This window comes from Tiliqua scincoides, chromosome 3 (assembly GCF_035046505.1).
Source record: "Tiliqua scincoides isolate rTilSci1 chromosome 3, rTilSci1.hap2, whole genome shotgun sequence".
NCBI classification, from domain to species: domain Eukaryota; kingdom Metazoa; phylum Chordata; class Lepidosauria; order Squamata; family Scincidae; genus Tiliqua; species Tiliqua scincoides.
Window position 1 is genome coordinate 158,623,425 of NC_089823.1, and position 20,927 is coordinate 158,644,351.

Genomic DNA, 20,927 nt, shown 5'->3' on the forward strand with positions numbered 1-20,927 from the left:
CTGCCTGAAGAAGGGTGAAATGCTGTAAAGTTTAAAATATTTCTTTTTTTAAGCAACAAAATACACAAATTGACCATAAAAAACATTAAACTTCATAGCATTGCTGCCTTCCACACTTTGTATTTCAAAACTGTGGGCTTTGATGTGCCCCACCTTAGTCTTAGACTACATTTTTGAAATGTGTTATAAAATAACATTGAATTTCTGTATTTTAAACTGCCATCAGATTGAATCCTATCAATCATTATTTCCAGTGAGCGCGTTAAAAGGGTCAAATGGACCTCAGTAGCAGATTAATACTGTCAAAATGAATGGCTGAGGAAGGTTTATTGCAATTGCCGGCAGTGGCATAGCATGGGTTGCCAACACCCAGGGCAAGGCAAGTCTTGTGCTACCTAACCTGTGGGCTATTGCAATTAAAATAAAATGAATTTAATGCTAGTATATGCAAATTTATTAAAAATCACCTGGTTTTAATTTGTGCAAACATGAACATTACTATACTGTGAAAACTGGTCTTTTGCCAGCTTCCAAGATAGCGCCACCCAGGGAATTTGCCATCTTCCAATATGGTTGTCATCAGCATATCAGAACCCACCAAAAAGAATTACTACTTTTTCCAAAATTTTGTGCCCTGGGCAAGCCCCCCTGTGGCCCCACATGCTACACCACTGATTGCTTGTTAGAAATACTCTAATAATTAGTGTCACAGAGGTTGGTTCCCCCTTGTCCTGTTACATCCTCTCAAGGAGGTGAGTGGGAATGTGGGAAGAAAAATGCTGGGGACGTTGTACTTTGAAGTGAGATGCTCTTTCTGCAAGATCTAGGTTGTACTGAAGTGGAAGGGTTCTTCCTGTAAGATTCAATTTGGAGGAAAGTGTGAAATTGTTTAAAGAAAGAGAAGTCAGAGAACTGCCTAGTCAGAGGAATAAAACTAACAATTTACAGCCCAATCCTAACCACAGTTTCCTGGAGTAAGCCACTTTGACTCTAATGGGACTTACTTCTGAGTAGACGTGCATAGGATTGGGCTGTCAGATGCCAGGGTGGAAAGTTACTGCCTGGCAACCAAAAAGGAGTAACCAACTAGGTGTCCTGTTATCTGATGAGTATGGGGATTGCAAGGACAGAAACCAGGTGCCATCAACTTGGAGTTAAGTCAGACACCTGAGAATTGGAGGCAGTTCATGACTCAGCAGAATTAAGGCTATTAGATTGGACTGGACCAAAAAGAGTTTTCGCTGCATATGTGGGAGACATGAGCCTAAAATAATTTTAATGGTGTATGCAGGAGAGGTGGGTGGGTGAGGTTTGTGACTAGGGTGCAACAGGATGTTCTACCTATTTGAATATTGACCCTGCACAGTAGGGCTCTGAGTCATGCAGTAAGTAGTTAGTTCATTGTTTTCTGCTGCCTTTAAAATGTATGTATGTCACTCACTACATGAATCTTCCTTTTATAGCCCCTGCGTGTGGGGTGAAGGGATTCCCTCTTATTAACATGGAAAAGCTTTAATAAAACTTTTAAGTACATTGCTGGAATACATGTTTATTAGTTGACCAGAGGAAATTGATCTATCCTGAAGAACCCTTGGAGGGTTTGGGAAATTACCTGATAACTTGGGGATTCTTCTCCTTCTACCTGTGGCTAGAGCCTTGGGGTAGAGAGGCACAGGCGGGGGTGGGGTGGGCATACTTGGTGGCTTTGGCAGGAGGAGGATGTAAGGAGATGGGGTTCAGGTGCATAAGCGTTGGAACTTTTTAAACTGCAGTCTTCATTTAAAGCCTGGGATACCCTGGATACCTCTGGCCCTTGGGGGCAACCATGTTACAATTGGGGTTATGTTATACCAGTGGCGTGTAATGTTTAGTTCCATCCTGAATGTGTGTTCCAGATGTTGAAAAGAGAATAAGAATGTTAACCACAGACAGACACCAGCAAGGATAAAGGACTTAAAAGATAAGTGACATTCAATATTGTTGGAAGTGCGGATGTTGCCTTGAAGAAGGAGTTTCATGGTTAGAGAATCACTCAAACTAAGATCATGTACAAGACTGAAAATCTATGCATGTAAAATAGGGCTGTTGGGGGAAATACTTAATAAAATGGTAACTGGTCAGAAAATAGAGTTGAACTGAAAACAAATATTCTACGGCTGGAGGGTGCGTCTGTCAAGAAAGTTTCAAAGTGGGCTTCAAAGCAATCGTGCTTGGTAGAAAGGCCAGGCAAGCTCAGTCAGAACATATTCGTGGGAATGTTTTTAGGGAGTATGCTATTCACAGGGGAGAATGAAGTTCAGTCCAGGCAGTCTTTCCACAAATGCACACTGTACTTGAACAATTCCCATGGAACCAAGACATAGTTCCCATAGCACCAGGAGCCACTTTTAAAAAACACTCTATCCAGACCCACCTAGGTTTACCAGAATTTGAAGAAAAGAGATCTAGAAAGAAATAATCTTTTATTTATTTATTAGTAACAATAATCAGAAAAAAGACCCTCAACAAATCTCCCGATATTTACACATACTCACAAACTGCAGGAGCTGAGCTCTTTGTAGGGTAATTAGCAGCTACAGCATCTGATTTTTGAATATCCTCAGGGCTTGATCCTATTAATTATCTGATCTTTCCATCACCCTTTGGCAACTCATCAAAAATCAGGTTGTGACCCATCAGTGGGTCCTGACACATAGTTTTGGGAACCACTGACCTCGAAAGATGTTCGCTATAAACCATTGGTACAAAGCTAAGGTTGGATTCTTTTTTCTTTGTTCTCTTAATACTCTTATAATAGGAACTTTGTTAATTTGTAAACATAGGGTTAGTTTGGGAAAATACTGGAGCAGTTCCTTTCACACAATTGCACTGGGAGTGTGCTATGAACACATGTGCTCCTCTCATTTCCCAGCGCATCATGGTGGTCTTTTTAGCTTAATTGTGGGGGGCATGTTGTCCAAACTGCCCTTCTGTATTGAAAATAGTATTGGCAGTCTATATAGAGGGGCTCTTAGAAGGAACCACCCTCCCCACACAATACAGCAAATGCTCAGTTTTCCAGGAAGTGAGTGAGACATGTGCACTCATGGGGTGCACAACACACAAATGCACAAAAGTTGTCCAAACTGGCCCAAAATGAATTTCTAAAACCTGCAGTATTTGAAAGGAAATTTTGCTTTATAAGTAACTCTTTAGGTGGAACTACATGTTACTGGAACCTTTCTATTTCCCTTGTGATGTGCTACAGTTTTGGTAGTAAAAATTATACAAATTATTAGGTAATTTTAATGTTTATATTCATATGAACTGTTGTAAGTTTTGAATGGCCACTTGGGAGATAAAGCAGGACACACACTCACTCACACACACACTCACTCACTCACTCACACTCACACAGAGAGAGAGAGAGAGAGAGAGAGAGAGCGAGAGCGAGAGCGAGAGCGCACACGCGCTAACTTGGGGAGGATCAGAAAGGAAATGCTTAACCCTTTTCCCACCTGACAATTCTTCCCAATAAATACCTCTAAGCCCTTTAAGTACTTTTCCTCCACCCAGACTAAACAACTGAAAAGAAAGTGCCACTGGAGGAAAATGCTCTTGTAAGGGGTAGGATTTGCAGTGAGGAATCAGCAACTATTGGAGACAATACTTACGGCCCAATCTTAGGAACATACATTCCGCAGGCACATGCTGTCGCTAAAGCACTTTGCAACAGCACAAGGCCCAGGCTGCCAGTGCAGGTAAGTTCAGTGCAGGGGTGGGAGTGGGCAGGGAGGGGAGATAAACAGGGCAGGATAGGGCAGAAATGGGTGTGGAGTGGGCAGATCAGGCCCGGAAGAGGGTGGGATAGGTGCTGCTGTATCCAAACCCCTTCCCAGACCTGATCTACTTGCATAGATAAATGCAGACTTGAGCCAGCAATATTGCTGGTGCAGGTCCAAGTTGACCCATTGTGGCTGTTAGAACTTACCATGGAGCAAGATGACAAATGTCCCCCCCTTACCCTGAGGAGCCAAAAAATCCCCCGTGGGATGTAGTGAAAGCCATGGTGGCACAGCTGCATTGCTGTGCAGGGATTTACATAGGATTAGGCAATCATTGTTAGTTAGGCAATATTTATTCCCTCACCTTGCCCTTCCCTGTCCCAACACCCATGTCATCTGAGCAAATGTAGGATTTGGGAACCCATTTCCTCTGCCCTTATTGCAGGGCGGAGGAGGCAGGGCTGAATAACTTGAGAGGTGCTGCTCTCAGGCAACAGAGTGGAGGGGAGGCAGGAGACTTATTTCAGGAAAGTTCAAGATGCTATTTAAGGAGGACTCATTAAAAAACAAAAACAAAATTTTCTCATGGGAAAAATGAGAAACTATTCCAAAACCTAAAGTCTGAAACATTTCAAAGTATTTCAAGTGGGTTTACCTAACCATCGAAAGCAGTTTCTTCTTTGGCTGAAAAACTCAACTCCTTCAGATGTTTCAATATTTTAAACTCAGTTTCGAATATCCCAAAATAAGTGGCATGAGCCAGGCAAAGTTAACCATATTTAAGTCCCAGTAACTGCAACGGATGAGTTAAGTATGTGCTGAACACTCTCCATTTGTGAAAGAAATAAGTGTTGGAATCTGTTTTAGCAAGTGAAAGTAATTCCAAAGGGGAATAAATATTATATTGTATGGTGTTAGTAGAAAATTGAAGGCTTTGTTTTGTCTTATTTGGGGGGAAAAAGCCTGAAACAAATACAAGGAAAACAGCGCCCTCTTGTGTGTGAGAGTCACTTGTTATGACACCGAGGAAAGTGGACAATACTGTATATGACCATGGTCACAGAATACAGGGCTAAAATGATACTTGATGAAAGGTATTTGACATTGTAGTGATCTAAACTAGTTCTGCAGCTGAGCTGTTTTTAGCTTTTTAAGCCTGCCCGCTGTTTGAAGGGATTCTTGCAGATGATGAGCAAGCTATGTGATGGAAAGAAGGGAGGACTCTAAGACATATTTTCTATTATTTGTGTAGCACCATGGCTTTTTATAGAGCAACAAAAACAAGAACAGGTCCCTGCCTCAAGGAGCCTACCATGCAATTTTCAACAGAAAGGGAAGACAGCAGAGGAAACATAGGAGAGAAGCTGAAAACATATGACTCTGAGAGCCAGGATAGTGTAGGAATTTGGGAGTTGGACTTACACCTGGAAGATCCAGATTCAAATCTCCACTCCATGAAGCTTGCTGGTGACCTTGGGCCAGTTACTATCTCTCAGCCTCACCTACCTCAACAGGGCTGTTCGGAAGACAAAAGGAGGGGAAGAATCATCTGTACCACCCTGAGCTCCTTGGAGGATGGGCAGTAGAAAAATGTGAAAGCAAATAGTTGTATGTATATAGACTCGCATTGTACATTCCACCAGCGAAGGTATGATGAAGCCAGTGAGGTTGGCAGAGATAACACAATCTGCTGGTGAGCTGGCAGCAGGGGTAGGCTCGAAGGAGTGGGTGCAAGGAGGAGGTGGAAGGGGTAGATGCAGCGGCAATGGTGCAAGCCAGATCTTATCTCCTCTTTCACAAACCTCTTCACCCTTTTCCCTCCCAAATTTGCCAACACAACTCACTCACATAAACCTGATAAACTGCTAGATCTGTTTGCAGTTAAAACATGATGGCCCAAGACAGGGTTAGGCTGGTTACATTAAGTAGGCTGTGAATTTTTTGTGTTCCTCCCCTTCATCCTAAATGAGGCAAATCCATTTGAGGCCTTATGACTTTTCAGTGTCAATCATTGTCATCTGCCATCCTAACTTGTATCACAATTTAAAGTCTACTGGTCACAGAGAACTAATTTGCTCAGAACTGAATACCATTTTACCACTACTGGAGTCAATGTGAGCTTGGCCTTGTTTAGTAGAAATAATATCAAGACCATTTGTTATTTGAGGACCTACATGGCAGAATATCTTCTTGCAAATTGCCGTTCAGAAAATGTTCTTGTACATTTTAAGTAGTACATGAACACCTTCAGAATTCTACTTTTTGTACTTGGCATTTTGTGTTCAGTTCAAATCTTGATAGGTCATGTTAACCACAACGTAGAGACTGTTTTTCTCTAATCTGAAGTATATTAAACTTTACATATAATGAAAACTGAAAGTATTAAAAGACCACATTTTAAAAATCAAACATTCATGTACAATCCTAGGAATTGCCTAGGACCTGCCACGTACATGTTATTTGCTGTCCTGTTCAAAATAATCCTGCATCTGAAAAGGTAAAATTTAAATGTGGAACTCTGGATCATAGCAAACTTGATTACTTGAAGTTAGATTTACATTTCTTCCCACCACTTTTTGCTGCATTGAAGTCTTGAGAAATGGTAGGAGTATACAAAATTTTTTAAAAAAAAACCTGATTGCAGCAAGAAAAAAACCTAAATTTCCCAACATGGGCATGTCTACCAAATAAATAACTTTGGGCCCAATCCTAGTCTTTGTGTGCCAGCTCACCACTGATGCGCACCCTAGTGCCAGTGTTTCGCTGGTGCTAGCCCTGGGCTAACACCGGTGGAGCACCAGAGCTCCGCTGCTTGGCAGTCGCATGGACCAATAAGCAACAAAGAGGTAGGTGGGGGGAGGCGGGGAGGAGGTGTTCCAGGGCAGGGGGGAGGAGGGAGGGCAGAGAAAGGGCAGGAAGGAGGCGTGCTGGGGGAGGAAGCAGGGCAGAAGGGAGGCGGGACCAGTGGAGCTTCACTTCATCGGATCCAGAGCCTGGCCGCCCAACACGTAGGCTCTGATTTCTACACCAACCTTCGGGTCATCACAGAATCGAGTAGCCCCATTGCGGGGTTACTTGGTTTACCTTGAGGAAGGGGACGAAAGTCCCTTTCTTCCGAGGAGGAGGCAGTGGCTGCCTGGAGTGCGCTGGATGCAGTGGCAGCCATTTTTGGTGCTGCTGCAGCCCCGCGCACCAGGCAGCTCAGGATTGGGCTGTTAATATTTATAATGAGATTTACAGCCCAATCCTAACCTGCACTGGAACACGCAAGCCACAGCATCCAGCACAGGTTAAGTGAGGGCTGGAGGTAAGGGGATATTTTTTCCCTTACCCTGTATCGAGTCCCAGCTGTTCCTATGGGACTTGGATCTGCACCAGCTAAATCTAGAGTGTCACTTGAGCCATTGCAGGCCCACTATGGTGGCTCCCAAGTGTCACGAACATGCCATAAGGCACGTTTGCAACACTTCAGGGCTAGTGCAGGGGACCTGTGCCAGCTAAAGTGGCACTCTGGATTGCTCCCTAGGGGTATTTGAGGGGAAAAATGATCCCTGTTACTCCTTTTAAACTTTAAACAGTTTTTAAAAAGGAAAGAAAAATTTGCTTCTATTGCTATACTGCATGTAACACCCCCCCCCCAATGAAAACAAATACTTTCTCAAATGAAGAGAATGGTTTGAACAAGACCCTTTCACCTTACCATATGTGTGTAACAATATGATAACATTGTGCTCACTTGGATGAATGATCTTGGTTGGCTTTTCTCCACTAAGGGTCCCTGTCCATAGCAGAACAAAGGGCTAGGCAGAAAACATCGGCATCCCACTGGTTTCCTTATGCCTGCCCCTTGACCAAGTACCTCCACCTGTTCACAATGAAGAGGCAATCTAGAGGGCTGAACTTGGTCCTTCCACCTGTGTGTATCCAATCAAAATGGTATAATCTTGACCCCTTCCCCGAAACCCATAAACAGAATGGTGCATAAGAGTCTTTTTTTGCACAATTATATTTTGCAAACCCAAAAAACCAATAAAAGGAATTGGCTATTTTGAACTAGCTGGCTTGTTTTGTTCTCTTTGCTTGTTAACAGAGTTAACCTGCATCTTGTTAGCATTCTCCTCCAGACTAGAAGTGAACAAAGCAACTACAATTAAGTGGTTTCTAGGCATGGCCTATGTCTAGGGCAGCGATTTCCAAACTTACCGTGCTCATAGTACCCTTCTTTCATGGGTGATTCTTCTTCCCTGCTCTCCCAGGCAACTCCATCTTGGATCTTGCAACAACACACATGATCCAAGATGGTAGCACCCAGGAGAACCAGGAAGAAGATGCCACTGGGGACACCCCATGGCACCCCTGTAAGCGTGCTAGGGTGTTGTGTTAGGTTTTATTATGTTCATTCGTTCTGATTTCACTTTTACCTATTTGAACTTTGCGTATTTTTCTCTTTTTTGCTTTTCCTAATAAACTCTGGTTATACAAGTGGCTTGCCTGTTTCTTTCTGACTGCAACTGACAGCTCTTGCTGCTCAGTCCTGGAAAAATCACTCGGGGCTAATGCCCTGAGGACAGGGGTCACTGCTAAGGAGATGAGGTTAGTCAGGCCAGTGGTTTCCTGGGTCACTCCTCTGGCAACCAGCTCCTGAGCTGAGAGAACACTGGCTTGTCACAGGTATGTATGCCATTCAGTTCATTCAGGAAGTTAGTGCATCCAGTTGAACAAATCCAAAAATGGAACAGAATTGGTTGATTTGGGCCCATTTTTCATGTATTTCAAAGAGGAATACACACTTCTAAGGTCTCTGAGACAGACCTGGCATCTCTCCAAGCTCCGAAATGGCCTGCAACTTGTGCTCCCCAAATAGCTCACAGTCCACACAATTTACCAGAAATGCTGAACCCAAGTTCTGATTACAGATAACTCTTGTTTTCAGAGGCTGTTTTCATCATTAGCTTCAAGGAGTTACACAGCCCAAATCATCCAAACCACTTATCTCCTCATGGCAATACTACTACCCGCTTTCCCTATAGGAAAGAGAATGCAAATGGTAAATATCAAAGACTTACCAGCTATTGAACCAGGAAGAGCCAGCGCCTTCATTTCTCACTGAAAATTCCCTCTGACAAAAGGAGATCACTTTACAAGACAGAAGCATGCAGACATTACTCATACTGTGGCTGCAGTTATCCATTTAGATACCATGCCAGTAAGTCTTCAGTGTGGCTCTAGCAGAATATTCAAGGTACTACCAGGTTTTATGAGGAAAAAAAAAATCAATGGACTTACTGTTATGCAGAGAATTCTTTCCGTCACTCTCCCCTCCTCAGTACACACTAATGACACAATCCTATACCCGTTTGGAAGCAAATTCCATTATGTTCAATGTAACTTAGTCCTAGGTAAGGAACAAGCATGAATGTCAGCAGAAAGAGCATTCTGTCAGCGGAAGGCCCACTCCATCAGCACTGTGGCAGTGGCAACACCATGTACAGTGTAGCTGCCAGCACAAACGGCAAATGACCACACATGTGACACTGGAGTGCCCAGTCACCGGTAGTGTTGGTGCGTGGAGTGGGCTGTGGGCAGGGAGGGAGAGGATAGGCACGGGAGGCATGCCAGGGAGAACAGGGGGTGGTTTTTGATGGCAACAGCACTGCTGATATCCAATGCTCCCTGCCCAGTCTCACCACACCGCTTTGGGTCCACTTGGTCTTGTGCCAGTCAAAGCACTGGAGCAGATCCGAGTAGATCTAAATAGACCCATTGTAACAATGGTCCCCTGAGAGGAGAGTTAGGAGAGGATCTGGGCAATGGACTCTTTCTTTCTACAGCATCTGCTGCCAGTCCTCCAGGCCAACACTTGTCCTTCAACCATGTTCCACTGAGATGCCAACACTTACTAATGGCTTTGGTGTGTTACCCATATAAGCATGCCCTCCCTTCAGTCATAGCACCTCCAAAGTTTCTGCAGCTGGCAGCTGGCAAAAGATCATCCCCTTGGCCAATGATCTACTATCACCCCTTCAAGCTTGCACCCCAAGATCACCATGTTCCCCAACCCTGAAGGGGCAAGGAAGGAAGCTCCTTCAGTGATCCGGCTGGTAGCAAGTAGTCAAAATAGATTCTCCAGAACACAGGTTTTTCTGACACCCCCCCCCCAACAAGCACACACTCCGAACTGTTCATTATAAGAAAGTTTTATTGCTTACACATGTCCAGTTAATAATAAGAATGGTCCCACCCAAAAAGGAAAGTGCAGTTCTCAGGGAAGTGAGAGAAAATACATTCATTTCAAGGCTCAAGAAAATAACAAAAGTCTAGCTTCTTTAAGCAACTTACTACATGCAGTTGTTTCTAAGAGTCCTGCCACACAGAAATGTCATTGCTCAAATGAGTAGCATGTCCCCCAGCAAGTGGGGCCAGAAGCAGATAAACACAGGCTCTCTCTTCCCTATTTTCATACTTAGGTCACCAAATCAAACTGGACTCAATAATCTTTTGCTGACTCATGATCTGCCCTTTCTCTCCATGGCATGAAGGCATCTCGCAGGAGTGCTGGAATTCTTCCAAGTGTCTTTTCAAGATCTATTTCCTTCATACCTTGGTTTGCCCATCAGATAACAGCTCTCTGCCTTGACTCCCTGTCTGCTCATGAGGGAGTAGGTCCCAGATACTGGTGCCAGGTTGCTCTGAGTCCCTGACTTATTTCGTTGGAAAGATGTTAACCTCAACCATTCCAAACCTACTTCAAAAGATGAGAATATATCACACTCCCCCACACACAACCATCCTCTCCAATTTGCTCCCAGAGCAAGTAATCAACACCTCAAAAGCCTCACCATTCTGGGGCAGAAATGCCTGCTTCCATACCCAGATAACAATCACCTCTCATCACTGGGAAGGAATATCATCAAACTGGAAAGATCCACAGGGACCATGTTGTGGCAGAGTAGCGAAATAAGAATCTCATTTACCATGGTCCCTGGCTGTTCTACAGGATGCAGTGGAAGCAGCAGGCCAGCTGAGGATAGGATTATGCCATAATTCTTCTAAACTTGCATTTGGAGTGTCTTGAACCTGACCCCCCACTAGCTAAAGGAGGTTTGATGCCAAGTGAGCTCAGTGAGTACAGTGGGCATTTTTCGATTAGATAACGGGAAAGACAATGCATAGATATCAACATTTTTGACATTTATTAATTTATGCAGCAGCATCAATAATGTAAACTACACAGAGTAGTGTCTGCTTTTCCTCAGCAGGGTTGTTGCGCTATGTGCCTTCAGACCATAATGTGTAAAATACAAAATTGTAAGAGACAGATCTTGTTCTTACAAGTGCTAGCAGTGAATCACTTGAAGAGGCCATCCAAATGACATAGTAAGTCAAAGCTTACTATGAAGACACTTGCAGCCCAGTCCTTTCCTCAGCCAGCCTGCAGAGCACAGTGTTGCTGACATAGCTTCAGCTGCAGCCTATGGGCTGGCCAGGGACCAGGCATGACAGAGAGGTAAATAAACAAAATTTGTACCCACCTACTCTGTTGCACCATGGTCCCCAATGGGTCTACTCAGATCTGTGCCAGCTCTTTGGTGCAAATCCAAGTGGACCCAAAGGGTATACCAAGGCTGGGCAAGGAGCACAGGATTTCAGCCAAGACATTGCAACTGATAACCACTTTCTGCTGTCTCTGACCTCTCTGCCCTCCCCAACCTATAAATAAATAAATATAGGAAGATAAATGTTTGAGCATCTTTTTTTCTGGTATTTTTTTTCCAAGTCTGTCACCTGGGGGCAGGTGAAGGTTGAGTCACATAACAAAGGTTGCAAGCCTATGCATGTTTTCCTGGGAGTAAGCCCCATTAAAGTCAATGGGACTTACTTTTGAGTAGACAGGCTTATGATTGAGCTGTAAGCCCCTCAAGTCTTGAGGCTATTCATTAGGGCTGCCTCATTTCAAGAAATGAGCTTCGGTGTTTTGCAAATAAATATTTCTTGTAAATAAATAAATAAAAACATCCTTTCTTTCTAAATCACCTTTTATTAAAGTCTCATAAAGCTAGGTGGGTCATGATATAGTGTCATTTTAAAAAGTGAGTCCTAGTGCTAGAAGGTCTGAGAAGCACTGTCCTAGGCCCCAATCCTATCCAGCGTTCCAGCACCAGTGCAACCACAATGCACACCCAGGACAACAGAACAAACATTCCCTTACCTTGAGGAGGTCTCCATGATTGCCTCCCCACCATAGGAAGCAGTGCATACCCCATTGGCACGGCTGCACCGGCACTGGAAAATTGGATAGGATTGGGCCCCTAGTCACTTTGTGTCCCTTTGGGGAGAAAGGCAGAATAATACTGTGAATAAATAAGCAAACTAATCAAACTTGCCACTCCAGTTAGGGTGCAAATCTAACCCCTTCTGTCATTACTTTCCAGCACTGGCATTGGGGTGCCAATGGGACATGTGCAGAATCCTGCAGTTGAGTGTCACTCACGGAGGCCTCCTCAAAGTAAGGGAATGTTTGTTCCTTACCTCAGAGCTGCATTGCCCTTATGTCAGTACTGGAAAGCACTGACATAAGGGGTTAGGATTGCGGCCTTAATCAACTACGACTACAATCCTACGCACACTTTCCTGGGAAAAGGCCCTGCTGAACACAATTGGTCTTACTTCTGCGTGGACCTACTTAGGATTGGGCTGTTAAGCTTTAAACTCCATGTATACTCTGATGATCTAAAAATGCTTTTGAGCAAGTTTTGAGAAACTGCAAGTTTCTCAGTTTCTCAAAGAGCTATTTTGTAGCTATCAAAGTGTTAGGAATCAGGATTCACCAGAGGAGAAGAATTACTAGGAAACTGTTAAGTGTACCTGCCACTTATTAATTTATATTCTGTTTCATAAAGAGATGACATTCACAAAGCCTGATGAGCAGCATAAGGTTTATATGTGTTAATTGGTCTCTTAGATCTCGCTCTCATCTCCATAAGACTTACAGAACCCTCACTCAATTAATTGCACTCCTGTTCTCTTCTGGAGAGCTTAGTTATATTGCAAGGAAGCTTTCAAACAACTTAAATTAGGTCTGCCTTGTTTTTCTACTTTGTAAATCAGAAGCTTTTACTTTCAGGTAAGACTTCTACTCCTTTCCCCTGATCCCCAATGTGTGCACATATGCACATGGTTACACACACACACTATAATCATTTGTCTACACATGTTCACTAAGTTTTTCATCATTTCCATGATACTAATCACGAAACGACTGCCCAAGAATGGAAATGAAAGCAATGTTTACAACTAAAAGGACTGTTGAACATTCTGAAAGGGGAAAAAAAAACAGAATAGTAAACCAATTAAAGTTCTTTTTAGTAGATTAATAATTGATTGATCCATCAAATTTAAACTACCAAGACTTAATATATGTCTTTTTCAGAAGGAAAGGAAATGTGAGATTACTTATTTTAGGGCCCAATCTTATCCAACTTTTCTGTACTAATGCAGTTCCAATGGGGCATACATATTGAGGTGGGGGGCAGTCATTGAAGCCTCCTCAAGGTAAGGGAAAGTTTATTCTCTTACCTCTGGGCTGCATTGTGACTTCATCCGTGCTGGAAGGTTAGATAGAACTGGGCCATAAGAAACAAAAACAAACAAAAAATTCTTCAAGAGAAAGACAATTTTTGATTTTTTTCTTGTTCATATTCCATCAAACCCTGACAGATAACAGCCTCAAAAAGTAAGCAAATGTGTCCTTAACTCTCAGTGCAACCAATTAATATTTGCTTTCTGAATATAACTCCCATATGTACTAAGGTCTTCTTTAGACCATCTTTGGATGCTTTTCTAGGTGCCTCTGCCTTTTTTGTGATAACATCTCAATTTTGAAACAGCTCTGCAGAAATGTTTGGCTAGCACATACCCTGTATAGTTTTAAAGGAAGGATAAAACTGTTGGAAGGGTGATAGCACACAAGGCTAGACTGGTACAGTAAAAAGGTCAGCACTGGTATTTGTGTTCATCCCTACCAGTAGGTGGAACAGTTACCCATTCAGATCCTAGTTTAAAGGCTTGTGGATTGCTCTGCCCTGCTTTGATTGAACTTCTCATTAGTTGCTTTTCTGTGATGTTATCTTATGTCTCCCTGCCTATGTGCTACGACCACTTTCTTCTCTTGTTTCATTTTGCTGTACTGTATACAAAAAGTGCTTTGTGTAATTCAGCTCTGCTGTAAATGTGTTTTTTCCACAATTCTGCTAACAAGAGCCAGTGTCATTTACCAGGGCTTTAATGAAACTAGTATTGGTTTCTTCTGCTTTACTGTATTTGTGTTTTACTGATTTAACTGAGTTTCTAATTAGTAGAGGTGTTTTTTTCTTGTTAACATAGGATTATAGCCTTACTGAACACAATGGGCAGAGTAAAATAAATAACACCATTTTTCAAACACCTCTACTAATTAGTAATTTTATGCTAGTACTGTGTTAATAATTTCCTTGAAAGCTATTATTAATGCTCATATAATCCTTCTCAACATTAAAAGGAGGGTTCTAAGGACCCAATCCTATCCAACTTTCTACCACTGATGCAGTCGCAATACAGCCCTTGAGGAAGCTTTCGTTACTCTCCCCCCCCCCCCCTTAGTACAGCTGCATCCATTCTGGAAAGTTGGATAGGACTGGGACCTATGTGTTCCAAATCAATAAATCAAACTAGCTTCTCCTATTAATCAGCTAGCAGTGCAACTTATTCATGTCTACTCAGAATTAAGTCTCATTGTCTTAAGTGCTGTTTACTCCCAGGAAAGTGTTATGGGATTCCAGCCAAGCCTTAACTGGGTAATTTACTGACCAAGCCAATTCTGTTTATTATTCATCTAAAAATAAATTGAGGGGCTAGCTTTCTCAATGAGGGCAAATTCCATTTGGTAGCATTCAGAGTTAAGGGCATGTCAGTTTAGTTTATGAAACAATGCTATTTGTCATGTCTTGTTGTAACAGATGATGAAAAAGAACTTTAAAAGAGGGTCATTCCCTACTGTAGTAAGAGGTCTCTTTAACAGCAAATTAGGTCTCACTTTCTCTGTTTTCCTACAGGAAGCTTGCAGCCTGGATAATACTAATTCTCAGTGGTGTAGCTAATGGTCGTATAGCCCATACCAGATTCAAAATGTTGCCCTAGAAGTGATGTCACAACAGGAAGTGACATCATGCCTGGCCTTTTAAAAAAGTGAAAATTGGATGGTACTCTCCTCCTCCCCCAGCAACTTGGCACTCACTTGCTCTGCTGCCTTCCCTCAGTCTGTGGCATAGCTAAGTCATCTATCTGTTACCTGGGGTCAGAGAAGATTTGTAGCCTCCTCCCCCCCAATCAAATTTTATTAAGTAAATAAATAAAAAGTATGCCCCTTATCAGTCAGAGACACTGTGCAGGGGTGAAGAGGGATGATTATTCTCTCTTTACTAAGTACAAGAGGGCACCACTTGAAAAAAGTGCCTTTTTATCCAGTAAGCAGGGATAATTGTATTATGATACATGGAAATGAGAGCTGACTCATATTAACACCTTATTGATTTCATGCTGTATCATGATAACATGTCATTGCAACATGTCAACAACATAAATGCATGTTAGTGCTTCTTAGAACAATCAGTTTTATAGGTCAGTTTCGAGTTAAGAAAATCCACTTTTTGTTCCATAAGGCAGTTGTGTTTTCATTTTATGGTTAATTGGCCATGACTTTTGATAGAATACAGATATTTCAATGTGGTTTGTTTCATTGCATTTGGCATAAAATTACCTTTCCAATGATATACATATAACATGATGGTATTATTCATACGTACCAAGATTTTCACAATTTTGGTCACTAGTGTCAAGCTCAGCTTGTTGCCCCCCTTAAGCTTGATGCCCGGTGCAACTGCTACCCCCTGCACCTCCTTTGCTACGCCACTGCTAATTCTCCTTTGATTTTGTTGAAGGAAACTTATTCACATCATTGAATAGAGAGACCCTCTCTAGGTGCACTGTCAAATGTCACAATGGCCACTTGAAAATCATGCTTTCAGATATGGGTGCTCTCATGACACCCAAACACTGCTTTTCCACTTCAAGTTGTGAATGGAATAGCAAGCCTACTTATACACTGACAGCCAGGCAGGCAAGCAACTCTCCCTTCCCAGGCCCAAATATGCATGGAATGATTTTTGTTGGGACTGAGCATTTAAAGCATGAAACACTCCCTCAGCACAGTTCATTTTTTAAGCATCTGTGATAAAATGAACACTTATCAACTACCACTGGTAAACTTAGGATTTGGTACTATCTGGTTGTGGAAATGGCCTTGAGTCATTGAAGCTCTTTATTAATTCTTAATTGAAATTGGTTTGATTTTGATGAAAAGATGTGGATTTGGAATTAAGTTGGCAATGCATCTCTCTGAATAGGTTAGGAAAACTGTGAACTTCAAAGATAAGTTATTTATAGAAAAATTGAAAAATATCAGCAGTATTATGGGCTACTTTCTGGAGCCACTACATGTTAGTAGACCTTGGGGGGGGACGGGACTCATTCACAACAGAGCTGTTACACAAATTATATGCTTACTACACAAAGTGCTTTACACACTTACACAAAGTGCTTTATATGCATATCACAAAATAGGAGAACAATAAGTAACTGAACATGTCTGCTTAGGCAGTGTATTGGAATCGCAGAAGATCTGGTGAGGAGGTAGAATGTGGCCCCTGCAGTGGCCCCTTTAAGAGAAGGCCTGGGCTTTCATAAAGGGTGTGCTGCACAGCTGCAGCCACTAGAGGCAATAAGGTACTTAAGGATATAAGAAGCACCTGAGGCAAGAAGGGTTTGTGGGTTGTGGGTTGTGGGGGGGGACTGAGTTGGCTTATTGACTTTGGAATCTGACCTCAGACTGTGGCTTGGCTTATTGACTTTGCCCTGGATACTCTGACTTTGTGACTAATGGACTGCTGGAACAGTGTCTAGTGGAGACACTAGAGTTTGGTGTGTGGCTGCTGTGCCCAAGACCTGCTGAGGACCAAGGGTCTGCTCTAGTGGTGGGGGGCTGCTGGCAGGAGAGAGGACCTCTGCAGGTTGAACAGGTGAGCTACCCTGGAGGTGGGGTCCAGCAGGACTGCAGGGCAGAACCAGGGTCATTTGTTGGGGAAAAGAAGAGCTAATCTGCTTAAAGTGGGCATAATTCTCCAGGCAGAGCTTAGACTAGGAATCTGGCAAAACAGGCAGGGAGACATAAAACAAGAAGACAGGAAAGGTAGACAATGAGAAGTCTAATCAAAGTAGGAGAGAGCAACCCACAAGCCTTAGTTTAAACAAAGTATTGAATAGCTACAGCTCCCTCTCCTGATGGAGGTTAACATGCATATCCATAGACACTGTTATTATGCAGCAGCAATCTCAAAAGTGGAGACTACTTTGTGCCGTAAAGGTGTCCCTGGCATGGATGGAGCTTACTGTTCCACCTAGGGGCCTCCCTGTTGTACTGCAGATCACCCGCCAATGTTCATGCTGGTCAGCCGTGCATGCCTGTAAATCTAGGCACAAAGCCTGCTGGGGCAACAGAACCCCAGAAGCAGTTGGCTGGTGCAAAGCTTGGGCACAATCTGTGGGGTGACAGTGAGGCCCCTGGGCAGAATGGTAAGCTCCATTCACCCAAGGGAAGGATCATGGCTGGCACCCACTATTATACAGATCTAGTTAGCATGCTTGTTGCTCTTCCAACACTAAATACCATGGTAGGTAAGTTGTTGACACTGTCCAATGCATATCAAGAGATGAATCCTGTAGGTAAGTAGATGTGGCTGCAGTGGCTCTCCAGTATGTATTCACTGTGGGTTTACAAGGGCATCTCTTTTGGTCAAACATGCCAGTGTCATTGCTGAAGAGGCAATTGGCTCATTGGAACATGCCTGTGACTCCCTAAGATGAGTGTAATTCACCCTCTCCGTATCACAATCTATCGGGTGATTCCAGTTTAGATGTTTAAGATATTGGTTATCTCGAACTGAATGTTCAATACTATGTTTGAGAAGAAGTGTGGTGTTGAGGATGACAGAAGATTAGGGTAAATAAAAAGTGAGGCAGATGAATATGTGCTATATTGGTTCATTTTGGTACAATACCTGCTTGCTTGTTCTACTCTGTGAAGGTTGTCTGGTGGTTTCTGCCTTTGATCTTGATTGTATTGGTAGCAGTTGGTAGTAGAATACTATACAAAGAGTTAATTAAAAATAACCTTCCTGCTTAGATGCCTAAGTTGAAAACCTAGTATGAAAACTGGGATTCAGATCTGGAGCTCTTTCACATATGATGCTTTCCCTTCCATGGTATGGTAGTTGCTCTATGGCTCAGATACTGAAAGTTGGATGGGGTGAGTTCTATACCAGAGATCAACTTTCAGTATCTGAGCCATAGAGCAACTACCATAGCCCTGAGGTTGCTCTTGCATGCAGTAGAGTTGTGTGTGCTGCTGTTAATGCTACTGGAGCGGATTGGAGCTAGAGCCTATGTCATGTGATCTTGCAGCCTATTCATGACAGCTAGAATTTAATAAGGAAAAGGAACTTTTTCCAATTCAAAACTCGGGGGGGGGGGGGGAGAGACACAGGACCAAAGGCTCTGGTTTAGAGAAAGGTTTCTCAAATTGTGAACAGTTTGTTGCCCAAACTTCAACTTCTGGATTGAGGAAGGAAGAGAGAGACAGAGGGGGGAAAGGGGGAAAAAGTGCACTTGGCAATCAAGAAAGTGCTTGGTTCTGTGTTCTGATCTATGTAAATAAAGCACTTGAAACATGAGAGTCCATCCCCTCTTTCCTTCTTGTCACCACTCTACCTAATTTCAAGCCAGGAGTTCATACAATGCAACTCTCATTTCTCCAAGCAATCCTTTTCAAAGCCCAGGTTGCTAATCCCCTCCCTAACTCTCCATGATCCCCACCAATGAAATTGGATGGAGGGGGGAGAGAAAGAGGGTGATCATTTTTTAAAGGGAAAGTTTGTGTGTGAGTGCATCTGTGAGCAAGAAAGAGAGAGAGGCAATCTGCAATTTTCTGGAGAGTATATCATCCTGTGAACTGTGTACCTGCTTCTATACCTGAAATCAACCTGCACACATGCCCTGGTGAACAGGTAATTAGTGCTACTGATCCCTTGTTGTGATAGAGAAGTGAAAGCTCATGCCTGGATTCAGTTTCCTTCCTCTCAAACAGGCGATCAACTGATCAAAGATAATCGAATAACATATAAAACAGAACAAAATATTGTGAGTGCTGGATGCAGGGTTTTCTCCTTCCACCCCACACTCTTAGACAGTAAAGCCAGAAGGGCACAAAATAGCATGGCTTGCCCTTTCTGCATGAGTCCAACAGTAGAAAAACAAAGAAAGAGAGAAAGAGAATTAAACAATGTGGCTTTAATAATGAGTCTATTGAATTTGGTAGAAATATTGTGGTTAAGGTTGGAGGACCATTTGGCTCTTAGAAGTGTTGCAGAGTGCCTAGCAACAGATCTATTTGTATTGGAATAAAAGATTACCAAAAGAGAAATAAAATTATTTTAAATATAATTTTATGTAATAACCTATTCCATACTGTACTTATTGCAGGAAATGATTTTTGTGAAAAAGAATAAAGAATGTAAACAATTATAAACAGTCAGGACAACTAGCTTTTCTCATCCAGCCCTGACTATACTATAATTCTCAAATGTCCTCCCCTACTGCATGACACCTATTCATGTGTTTCAGCTGGAAGTTCTCCTGTATGGCAGCCCAATCCTATGCAAGTCTACTTGGAAGAAAGCCTCATTGAGTTCAGCAGGGCTTGCTCCCAGGTATGTTTGTATAGGATTGCAGCCCAAGGGCCAATAATAAACAGTGTGCGTCAGCTTACCGCCAGATCGCACTGTCATAAACATGTCGTAAGGCATGTCTGCAGCCCTCAGCACCAGTCCAGCGCTGGTGCTAGCTCAGCCCCTTGGCTAGTGCCAATGGACTGCCACTGCTCCACCATTCCACAGTTGCCCAAACCACCAAGCAGTGGAGAGGTAGGTAGGGGTGTGAGGGGAGGCAGGGAGAAGGAGTTCCGGGGCAGGAGCGGAGCGGAGCGGAGCGTGAGGGAGGCAGGACAGGTGGAGCTTTGCTTCACCGGACCTTGAGCCTCTGTGTTGGGCCACCGGCACCTATGATTCTATGGCACTGACCACCCTTGGGTGGTCATAGAATCATAGAACCCCGCTGCCATTGTGGGGTTATTCACCTTACCCAGGGGGAAGGGGATGAAATTCCCTTCTCCTGAGGAGGTCTACTCAGAAGTAAGTCCTATTTTGTTCAATGGGGTTTACTCTCAGGTAAGTGTGGTTAGGATTGCAGCCCCAGAGTCCTGGCAGCTGTTTTTTGTTTCTAGTGTATAACACCTTCATCCCCATTTTGGGGGTAACTGAGGTGAGGTGTTGTAATGGGGGAGCCGTGGCCAATGTCCACAAGGATCAGGGGAGCTGCCGGCTGGAAAAGTTTGAGAACCACTGGGATAAGGGAACATTTGTCCACTTGCCCCGGGATAAGCCCTAGCAGCCACTGTGGGGTAACTTAGGGCCCAGTCCTATCTAATTTTCCGGTGCCTATTCTGCTGTGCCAATGTGGTATGTACTGTTTCCTGGTTTGGTGAGTTAGTCACAGAGGCCTCCTCAAGGTATGGGAACATTTGTTCCCTTACCTTGGGGTTGCATTGTGGCTGCACCAGTGCTGGAAAGTTAGATAGGACTGGGTCCCCAATCACTGGCACAAGTCCACATTGGCCCATGCAGGCGGATTATGCCCAGGAAGGGGATTGTGCTGCTGCCAATCTCCTGCTCCCAACCTGCCCTTCTCCCCATCCCTATCACTACCCCATTCTGTACACCTCTGCTCCATTCCACCCACCCTCCCAGCCCTATTAAATCCTCTCCTCACCTCATTCCAAACCCCTATACAGGTTTACCTTATCTAGTGGGTGTGCATAAAGCCTTCACTGACACAATGCTAGTTACACTGGTGGGGGAGCGGATCTGGATCAGGGTACAGGAGGCATATAACATTGTCTGGAAAAATAAATGCTGACCAAATATGACCAATGCAGTATTATTTGATATAATTTAAGAT